The sequence below is a fragment of the Carcharhinus amblyrhynchos genome, unplaced genomic scaffold, assembly GCF_965287045.1.
Source record: "Carcharhinus amblyrhynchos unplaced genomic scaffold, sCarAmb.v2.hapA chromosome_277, whole genome shotgun sequence".
NCBI lineage: Eukaryota > Metazoa > Chordata > Chondrichthyes > Carcharhiniformes > Carcharhinidae > Carcharhinus > Carcharhinus amblyrhynchos.
The window spans coordinates 55,756-61,755 of record NW_027650017.1 but is presented as its reverse complement, the minus strand read 5'-3'; positions in this window follow the sequence as shown (position 1 = coordinate 61,755).

The following is a 6,000-nucleotide window of genomic DNA, read 5'->3' as shown; positions in this document are numbered from 1 at the left end:
GTTCTCACCCCTTCCCCTCCCTCCAGAATTGCAACAGTGTCCCTGAGATTCTGCTATTTCGCTCTCAGATACCTCTTATCTTTATTCTGCTATCAACACATTCTGCTATTTCACTCTCAGACAGTGCTGACCTTTATTCTGCTATTAACACATTCTGCTATTTCGCTTTCAGACTTTGCTGACCTTTATTCTGCTATTAACACATTCTGCTATTTCGCTTTCAGACTTTGCTGATCTTTATTCCACTATTAACACATTCTGCTATTTCACTCTCAGACAGCGCTGACCTTTATTCTGCTATTAACACATTCTGCTATTTCACTCTCAGACAATGCTGACCTTTATTCTGCTATTAACACATTCTACTATTTCACTTTCACACGGCGCTGACCTTTATTCCACTATTAACACATTCTGTTATTTCACTCTCATACAGCACTGACCTTTATTCCGCTATTAACACATTCTGCTATTTCACTCTCAGACAGTGCTGACCTTTATTCTGCGATTAACACATTCTGCTATTTCACTCTCATACAGCACTGACCTTTATTCTGCTATTAACACATTCTGCTATTTCACTCTCAGACAGCACTGACCTTTATTCTGCTATTAACACATTCTGCTTTTTCACTTTTAGACAGTGCTGATCTTTATTCTGCTGTTAACACATTCTGCTACTTCACTCTCAGACAGCGCTGACCATTATTCTGCTATTGACACATTCTGCTATTTCACTCTCAGACAGTGCTGACCTTTATTCCACTATTAACACATTCTGTTATTTACCATTAAAAATGACAAAAAACTTGAGTATTAGTTGAAAAGGGGAGAATTTACAAATATTATAAATGTACAGATATAAGAAACAGAAAATAGGTTTATCAATGTGGTTTTGTTTGTTTGTACTGATTGTGTGAAAACAATTAGTTTCTTGCGTTTTAACTCTCCAAAGTAAGAATGTTTCTGAGTGGTTCTGTTGGTACCTCCGGGCAGGTCAAAATGGTTTCGATAGCTGGAGAAGCTTGTGAAACACTGAGCTAGGCTGACGAGACCAGAGCATTAACACATACAGTCATCAACACCCTTGGCGACTCAAATAACATTTGCTGAGTTGTTACAGACTGATGAGTTTTGTAGATAGACAACAAGCACAAGGTGAAGAACAATCGTCTTTGAGTAATATTGAGGCAGACGTCATGTTGGTATGGTGGTGACATAGGCACATGGGATACTTGCCTTTATCAATCAATGGAACAGGATGGCACGGTGGCACAGCTGGTTAGCACTGCTGCCTCACAATGCCAAGGACCCAGGTTCGATTCCCGGCTTGGGTCACTGTCTGTGTGGAGTGTGCACATTCTCCTCCGTGTCTGTGTGTTTCCCCCCTGGGTGATCTGGTTAGTTGGATTGGCCATGCTAAATTGCCCCTTAGTGTCCAAAGATGTGTAGGTTAGGTGGATTGGCCATGCTAAATTGCCCCTTAGTGTCCAAAGATGTGTAGGTTAGGTGGATTGGCCTTGCTAAATTGCCCCATATTGTCCAAAGATGTGCAGATTAGGTAGATTGGCCATGCTAAATTGCCCCTAAGTGTTCAAAAATGTGCAGTTTAGGTGGATTGGACATGCTAAATTGCCCCTTAGTGTTCAAAAGTGTGCAGATTGGGGGAATTGGCTGTGCTAAATTGCCCCTTAGTGTCCAAAGATGTGCAGGTTACATGGACTGGCCATGCAAAATTGCCCCTTAGTGTCCAAAAGTGTGCAGATTGGGGGAATTGGCTGTGCTAAATTGCCCCTTAGTGTCCAAAGATGTGCAGGTTAGGTGGATTGGCCATGCTAAATTGTCCCTTAGTGTCCAAAGATGTGCAGGTTAGGTGGATTGGCCATGCTAAATTGTCCCTTAGTGTCCAAAGATGAGCAGGTTAGGTGGATTGGCCATGCTAAATTGCCCTTAGTGTCCAAAGATGAGCAGGTTAGGTGGATTGGCCATGCTAAATTGCCCTTAGTGTCCAAAGATGAGCAGGTTAGGTGGACTGGCCATGCTAAATTGCCCTTAGTGTCCAAAGATGAGCAGGTTAGGTGGATTGGCCATGCTAAATTGCCCCTTCATATCCACAGATGTGTAGTTTAGATAGATTGGCCATTATAAATTGACCTTAGTGTCCAAAGATATGCAGGTTAGGTGGATTGGCCATGTTAGGTTGCCCGTTAGCGTCAGGGGGATGAGCAGGCTAAATACATGGTGTCACGAGGATCGTGCCCTGGATGGGGTTGTTGTTCGTGCGAGCTTGATGGGCAGAATGGTCTCATTTAATGTTGGCAAGTGTGAGGTGGTCCACTTTGGTAGGAAGAATGGTAGGAAGGACTATTACTTACGTGGCGAAAAACTGCAGCAGGCGACGGTGCAGAGGGACCTCGGGGTCCTTGTGCATGAGTCGCAAAAACCCAGCCTGCAGGTGCAGCAGGTGGTCAGGAAGGCGAATGGGATGCTGGCCTTCATAGCGAGGGGGATTGAATATAAAAGTAGGGAGGTCTTGCTGCAGCTGTATAGGGCATTGGTGAGGCCGCAGCTGGAGTACTGTGTGCAGTTTTGGGCGCCGCACCTGCGCAAGGATATTTTGGCCTTGGAGGGAGTGCAGAGGAGGTTTACTAGGCTGATACCGGAGTTGAGGGGGTTGAGCTATGAGGAGAGGCTGAATAAACTAGGCTTGTACTCGTTAGAGTTTAGAAGAATGAGGGGAGATCTCATTGAGACGTATAAGATGATGAATGGGATGGATAGGATAGAGGTGGAAAGACTCTTCCCGCTCAAAAAAGACAGTAGGACTAGGGGGCACAGCCTCAAGATAAAGGGGGGGCAGTTCAGAACGGAGTTGAGGAGGAACTTCTTCACTCAAAGGGTGGTGAATCTCTGGAATTCTCTGCCCGTTGAAGTGGTGGAGGCTGCCTCGCTAAATATTTTTAAGAAGCGGGTTGATGGGTTTTTGATAAGAGAGGGGATTAAGGGTTATGGGGAGAGGGCGGGAAAGTGGAACTGAGCCACGACAGATCAGCCATGATCTTATTGAATGGCGGGGCAGGCTCGAAGGGCCAGATGGCCTACTCCTGCTCCTATTTCTTATGTTCTTATGTTCTTATGTTCTCATTTTGCACTGGCTGTTTCCGTGATTGTATGGAGAGTGAGGCACGGGGGGGATGGCGGGGGGGTGCTGTTTCTGTGGCTCGATTGAAATCTATCAGGTCCCGAATACAAGATGAACATAGAGCTTTCCTCTTGTGGGTCAGCCCGGAGCTATGGCGGGGCGGGGGGGTGGTGGTGGAGGGGGGGGGCGGCGTTGAACGGTGATGTGAGTTCAAGAAAAATTCTTTGAGAGGTCTATGTGACTTTGGAGCTCTCTGTCTCAGAAGGCAGTGACGTTTGCTCAGGGAGAAGTGGGGCCTGAACATTTCTAAGCCAGAGGGAGATAAATTCTTGTTATGTGAGGGATTTTTGTTATTATGATGGGAGCAAGGGGGTGGCGGGGGGGGGGGGGGGGGGGTGATGGGTTAGAGGGTGAAGGTGGAATTACAACACAAGCTGACTGGCCACGATCTTGCTGACTGGTGGGTCAGAACAGACTCGAGGGGCCGAACAGCCTATTCCTGCTCCTGTTGTGTGTGGCAAGGGGACTTGAAGCTGGGACTGAGAGACAGGAGTGCTACCAACTGAGCTACAGCGGACACTCCAACAGAAGAAGAGCTCTATGAATGAATGCTTTCCTTGCAGTTCATAACGCACCAAGAATTCGCTATCTTTGTCCTTAAACAGCCGAATATTTAAAAATAGCTTTAGGTGGGGAGACGGGTCTGATATCACCTATTACCAATAATACAACTCTTGCACAGTGTTTCATGTGGAGTATTATCAGGCTTTGAATTCCAATATTTGTAAAGGGCGGCACAGTGGTTAGCATTCCCAGCTTGGGTCACTATCTGTGTGGAGTCTGGGCGTTCTCCCCCTGTGTCTGCGTGGGTTTCCTCTGGGTGCTCCGATTTCCTCCTACAAAGATGTGTAGGTTAGGTGGATTGGCCATGCTGAATTGCCCCTTAGTGTCCAAAGATGTGGAGGTTAGATGGATTGGCCGTGCTAAATTGACGCTCAGTGCGAAAAACTGCAGCAGGCGACGGTGCAGAGGGACCTCGGGGTCCTTGTGCATGAGTCGCAAAAACCCAGCTTGCAGGTGCAGCAGGTGGTCAGGAAGGCGAATGGGATGCTGGCCTTCATAGCGAGGGGGATTGAATATAAAAGTAGGGAGGTCTTGCTGCAGCTGTATAGGGCATTGGTGAGGCCGCAGCTGGAGTACTGTGTGCAGTTTTGGGCGCCGCACCTGCGCAAGGATATTTTGGCCCTGGAGGGAGTGCAGAGGAGGTTTACTAGGCTGATACCGGAGTTGAGGGGATTGAGCTATGAGGAGAGGCTGAATAAACTAGGCTTGTACTCGTTAGAGTTTAGAAGAATGAGGGGAGATCTCATTGAGACGTATAAGATGATGAATGGGATGGATAGGATAGAGGTGGAGAGACTCTTCCCGCTCAAAAAAGACAGTAGGACTAGGGGGCACAGCCTCAAGATAAAGGGGAGGCGGTTTAGAACGGAGTTGAGGAGGAACTTCTTCACTCAAAGGGTGGTGAATCTCTGGAATTCTCTGCCCGTTGAAGTGGTGGAGGCTGCCTCGCTAAATATTTTTAAGAAGCGGGTTGATGGGTTTTTGATAAGAGAAGGGATTGAGGGTTATGGGGAGAGGGCGGGAAAGTGGAACTGAGCCACGACAGATCAGCCATGATCTTATTGAATGGCGGGGCAGGCTCGAAGGGCTAGATGGCCTACTCCTGCTCCTAGTTCTTATGTTCTTATGTTCAAGGGAATTAAGGGTTATGGGAAGAATAAAATCAGCCATGATTTTATTGAATGGTGGGGCAGGCTCGAAGGGCTAGATGGCCTACTCCTGCTCCTATTTCTTATGTTCTTATGTGGAGATGTCGGCGTTGGACTGGGGTACAAAGAACAAAGAACAACCCAGCACGGGAAACAGGCCCTTCGGCCCAACGAGCCCGCGCCGCCGCATCACCCTACACCTATTCTACCCTGCGTGTCTACGAATGGAACCCCCAACTTAGCCAGATTCAGGGGAGAATAGTGTCAATTTGGTAAAACCAATCAGCCTAACAGCACATCTTTGGGGTGTGGGAGGAAACCGGAGCGCCCGGAGGAAACCGACGCAACCACAGGGAGAATGCACAAACTCCCACAGACACAGGCCCAAATCCATGTATCTGCACAGCCAGCAGTGCTAGTCACCGAGCTGTTGCGGCGCCCGTCTACCGGTCCAGGATCAAGCACACACACCGACACGCAGTACTAGGCCACTCCCGGAACCTCCAAGAGCAGCCCACGCACGACCCACCGTGTGCATGCCCCTCGTTTGACACAAGGTGGACCTCCACCTGCGGAATAAACACAGTAAGAAGTCTTACAACACCAGGTTAAAGTCCAACAGGTTTATTTGGTAACAAAATCCACTAGCTTAGGTTCTTATGTCCAAAGATGTGCAGGTCAGGTGGATTGGCCATGCTAAATTGCCCCTCAACTTTATTTTTTTTATTCATTGTGGGACATGGGTATCGCTGGCTGGGCGAGCATTTATTACCCATCCCTAGTTACCCCTGTTGCGAATGTCATGCGAGGCCATTTTGGGGTCCAGCTGTGAGCCAACCACTTTGGTGGTGGCTCTGGAATCACATGTAGGCCAGACCGGGTAAGGACGGCAGATTTCCTTCCTTAAAAGGAAGTTTTTCTGACAATGGGTCATCAGTAGATTCTTAATTCCAGAAATATTTTTCTTACGAGAATATTTTGTTACAAGAAGGCGAATGGAACTTTGGCCTTTATCGCGAGGGGGATAGAATATAAAAGCAGGGAGGTCTTGCTGCAATTGTACAGGGCACTGGTGAGGCTGCAACT